Below are 11,740 nucleotides of genomic sequence, written 5' to 3' on the forward strand. Positions count from 1 at the left end.
AATTTAATTGATCAGCTTAAAGTGTATTCAGAAGTGTAAGGACCAGAAATTGGAATGGGTTTAGCATATTTATTGAGGAAATATTGAGAATATGAATAGACCAGATGAAGCCAAAGGGCTGCAGATGAAGGATCCAGGGGAGTTGCCTCTATAGGGCATATGTGTCAAACTCATTCCATGGAGCGCCGAGTGTCTGCGGGTTTTCGCTCATCCATTGTACTTGATTGATCAGTTAAGGTCACTGATTAGTTAGGAACTCCCCCCACCTGGGTGTCTAGGTCCTAATTGGCCACAAATTGAAAGGAAATAACAAAAATCAGCATACACTCAGTCCTCCATGGAATGTGTTTGATACCCCTGCTGCTTGGAGTCTCAGGTAGACATCACCGTCAGGCTGCTGTGGTCAGACTGCTGTGGTCAGGCTGCTGCTGTGCCTCCCCCAGCAGATCCTTGAAGGAACCTATGTAAAAGGAGAATGACATGGGAGAAGGAGGGATGCAACACAAAACAGAGGAGGAATGCCTCTTTGATTGGGTTTAAATAGGCTGGTGATGGTGATTAAGAACGGGTGTGTGTGCTGATTAGCAGTTAGTGGCAGCTGGAGCTTGTTTGAGGAGCAAAGTTCAGGGCAACTAGGTAAGTGTTGTAAACAATAGGAGGCTGATTGGCAATGGTTAGCAGCTGGTGCTTGTTGAGTTGCTAAGGAGGTGCGTTCAAGCAACTAGTTAAGGGTTACATTGAAATCTAGTCTTCACTCCTGAGTTTTTGTTCATCTACCTAAACTATATTTTGGTATTTGTTTCCTGGGTCCATTGTTGACATCAGTGGTGTAATTATACTTGAAAGTACTACTCAAGTTTTGGGGTACCTGTACTTTGCTATTTATATTTGACAACTTTTACTTCACTACATTTTAAAAGAAAATAATGTACTTTTACTCTGTACATTTTTCCTGACACGCAAAAGTACTCATTACATTTTGAGTGCTTCGCAGGCTCAGGATAGCGAAATGGTCTAATTCACACACTTATCAAGAGTGGATCCCTGGTCTGACTCACTAAACACATGCCTAGAGTGTTGAAGTGTGCCCCTGGCTATCAGTACATTTAAAAAATGTTTTAATGAAATGAATTATACTTTGGATATACTTAAGTATTTTAGAAATTACATTTACTTTTGATACTTAAGTATATTTACAACCAAATACTTTCACTGTAGTATTATTTTACTGGGTGACTTTCACTTTAACTTGAGCCATTTTCTATTAAGGTATCTTTTACTCAAGTATGACAATTGGGCATTTTTTCCACCACTGGTTGACATGGTCCCAAAATGTTTTCTTTTCACTTTCAAAGTACATAAAAGACCCGTATGATGCATTTTCCATTGTACGATGTCATATGATCATACGACGATTTCTGTATTTTGAAAGTGACATGTCTTGAAAACTTGATTGCTGACAAGCAAACTATTTTGGGGCAATGTCAACAATGGACTAATGAAACAAGTACCAAAATATAACTTCACCCATGAAGCTTTCCCTTTAACACCATTCAGTGAAATTCAGATGATCAGTGGCAAGAAAAAGTATAAGAGCCCTTTGGAATTACCTGGATTTTGGCATAAATTGGTCATCAAATTTTATCTGATCTTCATCTAAGTCACAACTGTAGACAAACAGTGTGCTTAAACTAATGACACACAAATTATTGTATTTTTCATCATTTAAACATTCACAGTGTAGTTTGGAAAAAAAAGTATGTGAACCCTTAGGCTAATGACTTCTCCAAAAGCTAACTGGAGTCAGGAGTCAGCTAACCTGCAGTCCAATCAAGGAGACAAGGTTGGTTAGAGCTGCCTTGCCCTATAAAAAAACTCACAAAATTTGAGTTTGCTATTTACAAGAAGCATTGCCTGATGTGAGCCATGCCTCAAACAAAAGAGATTGCAGAAGTTTAAGAATTGTTGACTTGCATAAAGCTTGAAAGGGTTACAAAAGTATCTCTAAAAGCCTTGATGTTCATCAGTCCACGGTAAGACAAATCTATAAATGTCTATAAATGGAGAAAGTTCAGCACTGTTGCTACTCTCCCTAGGAGTGGCCGTCCTGCAAAGATGACTGCAAGAGCACAGCGCAGAATGCTGAATGAGGTTAAGAAGAATCCTAGTGTCAGCTAAAGACTTACATAAATCTCTGGAACATGCTAACATCTCTGTTGACGTGTCTACAATACGTAAAACACTAAACAAGAATGGTGTTTATGGGAGGACACCACGGAAGAAGTCACTGCTGTCCAAAAAAAACATTGTTTGTGAATGGATGTACCACAACGCTACTGGCAAAATGTTCTGTGCACAGATGAAACTACAGTTGAGTTATTTGGAAGGAGCACACAACACTATGTGTGGAGAATCAAAACCTCATCCCGACTGTAAAGTGTGGTGGAGGAAGCATCATGGTTTAGGGCTGCCTTGGGCCTGGACAGCTTGCTATCGTCGGCAGAAAAATGAATTCAAGTTTATGAAGACATTTTTCAGGAGAATGTTAGGCGATCTGTCCACCAATTGAAGCTCAATAGAAGTTGGGTGATGCAACAGGACAACGACCCAAAACACAGAAGTAAATCAACAACAGAATGGCTCCAAAAGAAGAAAATATGCCTTCTGGAGTGGCCCAGTCAGTCCTGACCGACTTGAGATGCTGTGGCAGGAATCGAGAGCAGTTCACCCCAGACATCCCAAGAATATTGCTGAACTGAAACAGTTTTGTAAAGAGGAATGGTCCAAAATTCCTCCTGATCGTTTTGCAAGTGTGATCCGCAACTACAGAAAACGTTTGGTTGAGGTTATTGCTGCAAAAAGTGGCTCAACAGTTATTGAATCCAAGGGTTCACATACTTTTTCTTGCTACTGTTTATTCTTATACAACCCAGGTTTTCAGCAGTGCATTGTACACTATAATTCCAAATTAGGCACATTTGGGAAGTCTTAATACAAAATGTTTAACTGGATCAGTCTAAAACTTTACACATACACTGCTGCCATCTAGTGGCCAAAATCTAAATTGCATCTGCGATGGAATAATACATTATGGCCTTTCACTTGCCAGATCTATTGTGTTATACTTAAAGTTCAAAGGCACTTAACTTTGGTCTTGCCCATTCACCCTCTGAATGATGGCACACACAATCCATGTCTCAAATCCTTCTTTAACCTGTCTCCTCCCCTTCATCTACACCGATTTGATGTGGATTTAACAAGTGACATAAGGGATCATGGCTTTCAGCTGGTCAGTCTATGTCATGGAAAAAGCAGGTGTTCTTAAAGTTTTGTATACTCAGTGTACATAATGAATAACATATAAATGACAATATCCAAAGGTACAAGTTTATTATAGATATCATGAATTTGACATCCTATATTGGGTTTACGGTAACTACTTCTAAACTTCCAAATATCCAATCAACCATGGTTGAATGATAATATACCTTCCCATTGGAATGATGGTGTCCTTTGGGCAAATCAGATGTCAATGTAGCCTACATAAACCCAACCTCACTCTGAATTTACTTTCAGAAGCAGCTTCTGTTAGAAAAGTAAGATTTAAACTATAACTCCGTGTTATTTAGGTAGTCTATGCAAATGAGTATGGAAGCTGATCAATCTCTGAATGTGTTGACATGATAGCTCGGCTGAAACGAACACAGACAAAAAAGAAACGGAAAGGAGATAAGGGAAAATCTGAAGACGAAAACCTGGTACAGTCCGCTTCCCACCAGACACTGGGATATGAATTCACCTTTTAGCGGGACAATAACCTAAAAACACAAGGCCAAATCTACACTAGAGTTGCTTACCAAGAAGACCGTCAATGTGGCCGAGTGACAGTTTTGACTTCATTCTACTTGAAAATGTATGGCAAGACCTGAAAATGGTTGTCTTGCGATGGTCAAACTAATTTGACAGAGCTTGAAGAATTCAGAAAAGAATATTAAAACTTGTTCAGGATAGGGGGCGAAATTTCCCCTTTGGATGAATTGCGTGCCCATAGTAAACTGCATAAAAATCTGTCCTAAATTGCTAATATATGCAAATTATTATTATTATTGGATAGAAAACACTCTGAAGCTTGAAACCATTTGAATTATGTCTGTGAGTATAACAGAACTCACAGGGCAGGCAATCTTCCAAACTAGTTTTGAGATCCTGAAAGTTGGGGCAACTTTGACGTCATCGCCCCCTCCCTTCCCAACAAGTTATGGATCTGGAAACACTTCCTATGTCTTCCACTATATGTCCTCATTCAGTAGAGCATTTAATTGTGCAAATGCTGTGAACTTTGACCCAGTGAGGTGAAAAACTTTGAGTGTTGCGAGGATTTCCATGTGCGTTAGGGCGCGCATTGGGCACAGAGCTTCCTTTGTCCCAGCTAGCCCTAGATGACCTAGGATTGTCCGGTTGGAATGCCATTCGTTTTGTACGTTTATAACATCCTAAATTTGATTCTGCACTTAGTTTGACCAGTTTAGTCGACCTATAATATGTAATTTGGAAGGTAAGGTAAGGGAATATTTGTTGTAATTTTGTATTGAAACAAAACTATGTATTGGGTAAGTATGACTCCTTCCACTACATTCTGATCGAAGACCATCAAAGGTAAGGGAATATTTATGTTGTAATTTTGTATTTCTGTTGACTCCAACATAGCGGAGAAATATTTTACGTCTGAGCGTCGTCTCAGGTTATTGCATTGTCAACTAATTAACATTAAAAACGTAACGTTAAAAACAACTCTGACACAGCGGTTGCATTCAGAACCAGTGTATCTTTCTAACTATATGTAAAACATGTATCTTTAGTCAATGTTTATGATGAGTATTTCTATTATCTGGTGTAGCTTTCCATAATTTCTCCGGACATTTTTGATAATTTTATGAACATGGCGTCAATGTAAACCGTGATTTATGGATATAAAATGCATATTATTGAACAAAACATAAATGTACTGTGTAACATGTCATATGACTGTCATCTGATGAAGATTTTCAAAAGGTTAGTCAATGATTTATTTTTTAATCCTGCTTTTATAATTGTATATTTTCTGGGACAAAATGGCTGCCTCTTGTCTTTGTTTCGGTGGTGGTCTAATATAAATATGTGCTGTGTTTTTGCAGTAAAACATTTAAAAAGTCTGACATGCTGGGTAGATTAACAAGGTGTTTATCTTTCATTTGAGGTATTGGACTTGTTAATGTGTGGAGGTTAAATATTTCTAAGAATATTTTTGCATCCCCTGCGCCACCGTTTCAGTTTAACAGGATATTAAAGTGATGATTTGCAAACATTCCTAAAATCATGTTTTCACTTCATCCTTATGGCGTATTGTGTGTAAATGGGTGATATCATTAATAATACTTACATGTTGACTTATATAAATTACAAGCGATTTAGATAGCATACATGGTTAATATTTGCCGTTTACCTCTGCTAGATCACATTTATCAATAAAAGCGCTATTCGGTTTTTTTTAATATCAAATGTTTATAATCAAGAAATGGGTGGAATAAATCATGTTTATCTTCAACAAATACAAATGAAACAAGATTTTATCACTATTGATATTTATTGCTTTGAACTGAACAAATTGAAAGGACACATTTTTACATACAGCATTTTATGGAAATGATAAATGAGCCCCATTGAACACAAATAAGGCCGATCTACACACCACATGAGGGACAGAGTTTTACTGTGTGTATGTTGCAAATGTATTTCTTCCACTTGATGCATGTGTACTGTGTCGTCCTTCTTGGGTCCACACACAATCGCAGCGCTTCTTCTTGTTACTTCAAACTAGAATGACAAACACTTCATTTACGGAATTTTACTAACATCTCACTCACATATAGTGACAGCAGGCCAAGGTAGGAGAGTCAGACACACACATGCAACAACATCACTCACACTTACTTACTGGTATTGGAGGTGTTGGTTCTGTGGTTCGGGTGGATGGGGCACCAGCATCCTCCTCCTGAATCCTTCTCACGATGGCTACAGAAGCTGGGATCCTTGGGATATGCCTATGCCTCCCTTCGCACACCCCGAGAGCTTCTGGTCAGCGGGGTGGTGGCACCGGGATCCTCATCTCTCCCAAGTGGTCATTCTCTCTTTCTCCCCTTACCCATCTGTCTATCGCCTCCTTTGAATTCCATGCTGTCACAGTTACTAGCCCTTTCAAGCTTAACATCCTTATCATTTATCGCCCTCCAGGTTCCCTCGGAGAGTTCATCAATGAGCTTGATGCCTTGATAAGCTCCTTTCCTGAGGACGGCTCACCTCTCACAGTTCTGGGCGACTTTAACCTCCCCACGTCTACCTTTGACTCTTTCCTCTCTGCCTCCTTCTTTCCACTCCTCTCCTCTTTTGACCTCACCCTCTCACCTTCCCCCTACTCACAAGGCAGGCAATACGCTCGACCTCATCTTTACTAGATGCTGTTCTTCCACTAACCTCATTGCAACTCCCCTCCAAGTCTCCGACCACTACCTTGTATCCTTTTCCCTCTCGCTCTCATCCAACACCTCCCACACTGCCCCTACTCGGATGGTATCGCGCCGTCCCAACCTTCGCTCTCTCTCCCCCGCTACTCTCTCCTCTTCCATCCTATCATCTCTTCCCTCCGCTCAAACCTTCTCCCACCTATCTCCTGATTCTGCCTCCTCAACCCTCCTCTCCTCCCTCTCTGCATCCCTTGACTCTCTATGTCCCCTATCCTCCAGGCCGGCTCGGTCCTCCCCTCCCGCTCCGTGGCTCGACGACTCATTGTGAGCTCACAGAACAGGGCTCCGGGCAGCCGAGCGGAAATGGAGGAAAACTCGCCTCCCTGCGGACCTGGCATCCTTTCACTCCCTCCTCTCTACATTTTCCTCCTCTGTCTCTGCTGCTAAAGCCACTTTCTACCACGCTAAATTCCAAGCATCTGCCTCTAACCCTAGGAAGCTCTTTGCCACCTTCTCCTCCCTCCTGAATCCTCCCCCCTCCTCCCTCTCTGCAGATGACTTCGTCAACCATTTTGAAAAGAAGGTCGACGACATCCGATCCTCGTTTGCTAAGTCAAACGACACCGCTGGTTCTGCTCACACTGCCCTACCCTGTGCTCTGACCTCTTTCTCCCCTCTCTCTCCAGATGAAATCTCGCGTCTTGTGACGGTCGGCCGCCCAACAACCTGCCCGCTTGACCCTATCCCCTCCTCTCTTCTCCAGACCATTTCCGGAGACCTTCTCCCTTACCTCACCTCGCTCATCAACTCATCCCTGACCGCTGGCTACGTCCCTTCCGTCTTCAAGAGAGCGAGAGTTGCACCCCTTCTGAAAAAACCTACACTCGATCCCTCCGATGTCAACAATTACAGACCAGTATCCCTTCTTTCTTTCTCTCCAAAACTCTTGAACGTGCCGTCCTTGGTCAGCTCTCCCGCTATCTCTCTCTGAATGACCTTCTTGATCCAAATCAGTCAGGTTTCAAGACTAGTCATTCAACTGAGACTGCTCTCCTCTGTATCACGGAGGCGCTCCGCACTGCTAAAGCTAACTCTCTCTCCTCTGCTCTCATCCTTCTAGATCTATCGGCTGCCTTCGATACTGTGAACCATCAGATCCTCCTCTCCACCCTCTCCGAGTTGGGCATCTCCGGCACGGCCCACGCTTGGATTGCGTCCTACCTGACAGGTCGCTCCTACCAGGTGGCGTGGCGAGAATCTGTCTCCTCACCACGCGCTCTCACCACTGGTGTCCCCCAGGGCTCTTTTCTTGGCCCTCTCCTATTCTCGCTATACACCAAGTCACTTGGCTCTGTCATAACCTCACATGGTCTCTCTTATCATTGCTATGCAGACGACACACAATTAATCTTCTCCTTTCCCCCTTCTGATGACCGGGTGGCGAATCGCATCTCTGCATGTCTGGCAGACATATCAGTGTGGATGACGGATCACCACCTCAAGCTGAACCTCGGCAAGACGGAGCTGCTCTTCCTCCCGGGAAGGACTGCCCGTTCCATGATCTCGCCATCACGGTTGACAACTCCATTGTGTCCTCCTCCCAGAGCGCCAAGAACCTTGGCGTGATCCTGGACAACACCCTGTCGTTCTCAACCAACATCAAGGCGGTGGCCCGTTCCTGTAGGTTCATGCTCTACAACATCCACAGAGTACGACCCTGCCTCACACAGGAAGCGGCGCAGGTCCTAATCCAGGCACTTGTCATCTCCCGTCTGGATTACTGCAACTCGCTGTTGGCTGGGCTCCCTGCCTGTGCCATTAAACCCTTCAACTCATCCAGAACGCCGCAGCCCGTCTGGTGTTCAACCTTCCCAAGTTCTCTCACGTCACCCCGCTCCTCCGTTCTCTCCACTGGCTTCCAGTTGAAGCTCGCATCCGCTACAAGACCATGGTGCTTGCCTACGGAGCTGTGAGGGGAACGGCACCTCAGTACCTCCAGGCTCTGATCAGGCCCTACACCCAAACAAGGGCACTGCGTTCATCCACCTCTGGCCTGCTCGCCTCCCTACCACTGAGGAAGTACAGTTCCCGCTCAGCCCAGTCAAAACTGTTCGCTGCTCTGGCCCCCAATGGTGGAACAAACTCCCTCACGACGCCAGGACAGCGGAGTCAATCACCACCTTCCGGAGACACCTGAAACCCCACCTCTTTAAGGAATAGCTAGGATAGGATAAGTAATCCCTCTCACCCCCCCTAAGATTTAGATGCACTATTGTAAAGTGACTGTTCCACTGGATGTCATAAGGTGAATGCACCAATTTGTAAGTCGCTCTGGATAAGAGCGTCTGCTAAATGACTTAAATGTAAATGTAATATGCTGCCTCCTCTGGAGTTACCAATGCCTTGCCCAGCTCCTCGAGAAAGAGCAGTCTCCTCTGGATCTTCCCTCTCTTCCAATCTGGGTTCAACGCCATCCAGATGACAAACGCCTTGTACACCGAGATGTCCGAGATGTTGAAGAATGGCCAGTGTATGTAAGGGTTCTTCTTTTGCAGCTGTAGCCAGTCACCAATTCCCCCTTTTGCCTCATCATAGAGCCAGGCCCGATTCAGGTACACTGGCATTTACCATCTCAGTTAAATCTAAGTTTTAGTTTTATGTCAATATATATAACACATACCTATATTTAAATAGATTATCCATAACTTGTCATCCATTACCCAAACCACACTCTCTCCGCAGTCATTTCCCTCTTTTAACTACACTTCTTTTGACTGGCACATTTTCAAAAAAGGGAAATGTGAAGGTGTGTGATGTCACAACTGTTTGCAAATAATGACCCCGAAGTTACCTTCCGAAATAGAGTCACAGAACATCCAGGAAATGGTGTAAAGAATCTGTCACGGATAAAACAACATGGAACAATTTTCAAAGATTTTACAGAGTTACAGTTCATATAAGGAAAATCAGCCTATTGTAATAAATGCATTAGGCCCTGATCAATGGATTTCACATGACTGGGAATACAGATATGCAGTTGTTGAACACAGATACCTAAAACAAACAGGTAAGGGTGTGGATCAGCAAACTGGTCTGTATCTGGTGTTTCCATTATTTGCATCATGCAGCGCGACACATCTCCTTTGCGTAGAGTTGATCAGGCTGTTGATTGTAGCCTGTGGAATGTTGTCCCACTCCTCTTCAATGGCTGTGCAAAGTTGTTGGATATTCACGGGAACTGGAAAACGCTGTCGTACACGGCGATCCAGAGCAGGTCACACTTGCTCAATTGGGTGACATGTCTGGTGAGTATGCGGGCCATGGAAGAACTAGGACATTTTCAGGTTCCAAGAATTTGCTTACTGAAACATGAGGTGATGGTGGTAGATGAATGGCACGACTATGGGCCTCAGGATCTCGTCACGGTATCGCCGTGCATTCAAATTGCCATCGATAAAATGCAATTGTGTTCATTGTTTGCCCACCACTACCATGGAGCACTCTGTTCACAACATTGACATCAGCAAAATGCTCGCCCACATGATGCCATACACGCCATCTGCCCGGTGCAGTTGAAACTGGGATTCATCCGTGAAGAGCACACTTCTTCAACGTGCAAGTGGCCATCGTGTTTGTGTGGTTTTGGTGACAATGCAAATGATGCAGTCCATGTGACATGCAGTCCTCTCTCTCTCTCTCTCTCTCTCTCTCTCTCTCTCTCTCTCTCTCTCTCTCTCTCTCTCTCTCTCTCTCTCTCTCTCTCTCTCTCTCTCTCTCTCTCTCTCTCTCTCTCTCTCTCTCTCTCTCTCTCTCTCTCTCTCTCTCTCTCTCTCTCTCTCTCTGTTCATGGAGAATATACAGACAGTGAGAAGAGAGAGTCAACTTATGAGTAGATGAAAATAAATGAGTACACACTACCATTTAACAGTTTGTATGCAATCATTTTGATGACATTTATTCATAGTGTTAAAAAAAAAAAAAAAAAAAACAACATCTGAGGTGGTCAGGGGATGGAGCTATTTGTTTAACTTTGCCTCTTGACTGCAGGAGATGGTGAGAAATATATAATTAGTGTCCCGGAGTGCCTTTTGACATCTCTCTCCCTCTCTCTCTCTGTGTGAAGGTGATTGGACCTCTTACCTGTATATCAGGGATGACTGGCTTCTCACCGGCTCTGCTACACGGTTCATTTGAGAAGCTCCATCCCTGCTGCTTCTCCCTGGTCCCGTGTCCCAAGTCTGAGGATTCAACGACAGGCTCAGAATACTAATTCTACCAGTGCAGTACCCTGTACCATCAACACACACCAAGGTTATGAGGCCAGATAGGAAACACAGATATTGACTTTACGGGGAACTTCAGAGTAAACCTGTCAAAAAGATCTCATCCTTTATCTCAAAGTCATTATGAAGTGATTTGTTCATGCTGGTGCTTTTTTTCTGACCTTCAGCTCTGGTCTGGTCAGCTCTGGTCTGGTCAGCTCTGGTCTGGTCAGCTCTGGTCTGGTCTCAAACTAATTGTATTCTAAACAGAATACCATGATTAGTTGATTATTGGAGTCAGGTGTGTGTGAGCTAAGACTGGGGCAAAAGTGTGCCACCAATCAGGCCCCTAAGGACTGGAGTTTCCCATCCCTGACCAATATGTAGACTATTATTATCATCATTTCACTTTCTGTGATTAGTACAATGTACAAATTCAGATATTTTTTTATATAGCTAGATTTGAAGTTGAACACTTTCATATGGAGTACATGCAGACACAGAACATCGACTTTGACTTTGTTTGCACATGTGTCAAACTCATTCCAGGGGGCCGAGTGTCTGCTCTTCCCTTGTGCTTGATTGATGAATTAAGGTAACTAATTAGTAAATAACTCCCCTTACCCGATTGTTTAAGTTTTAATTCAAAAGAAAAAAAGAAAAACCGCAGACACAAGTCTCTCCATTGAATGAGTTTGCAGAGCTGGGGATCAGAAACGTCCCGTGCGAGAGATTCAGGTTGAGGTTTCCAGGGTTAGAGTAGTACAGAAGTTGTCATATGCTGAGGCAGTGGAGAAAGTAGAGGAAGATGGGTTAAGAGGTGGTGAGAGTAGTAGAGACATACCAGTACAGAGGGAGAAGTGGTGAGAGTAGTAGAGACATACCAGTACAGAGGGAGAAGTGGTGAGAGTAGTAGAGACATACCAGTAGAGAGGGAGAAGTGGTGAGAGTAGTAGAGACATACCAGTACAGAGTGAT

The 11,740-nt window shown here is 43.4% G+C and overlaps 1 long non-coding RNA gene across 1 annotated transcript; it reads right to left on the reverse strand.

Annotated features, from left to right (window-relative positions):
* Positions 1-10,427: 10,427 nt before the first annotated feature.
* LOC124005277 lies at positions 10,428-11,150 on the reverse strand. The gene is made up of 3 exons (XR_006833596.1): positions 10,945-11,150; positions 10,641-10,738; positions 10,428-10,541 (listed from the first exon to the last, which is right to left on the reverse strand). It is a non-coding gene; the product is annotated as an uncharacterized LOC124005277 (long non-coding RNA).
* Positions 11,151-11,740: the final 590 nt, after the last annotated feature.

This window comes from Oncorhynchus gorbuscha, linkage group LG19 (assembly GCF_021184085.1).
Source record: "Oncorhynchus gorbuscha isolate QuinsamMale2020 ecotype Even-year linkage group LG19, OgorEven_v1.0, whole genome shotgun sequence".
In the NCBI taxonomy this organism is placed as follows: Eukaryota; Metazoa; Chordata; class Actinopteri; order Salmoniformes; family Salmonidae; genus Oncorhynchus; species Oncorhynchus gorbuscha.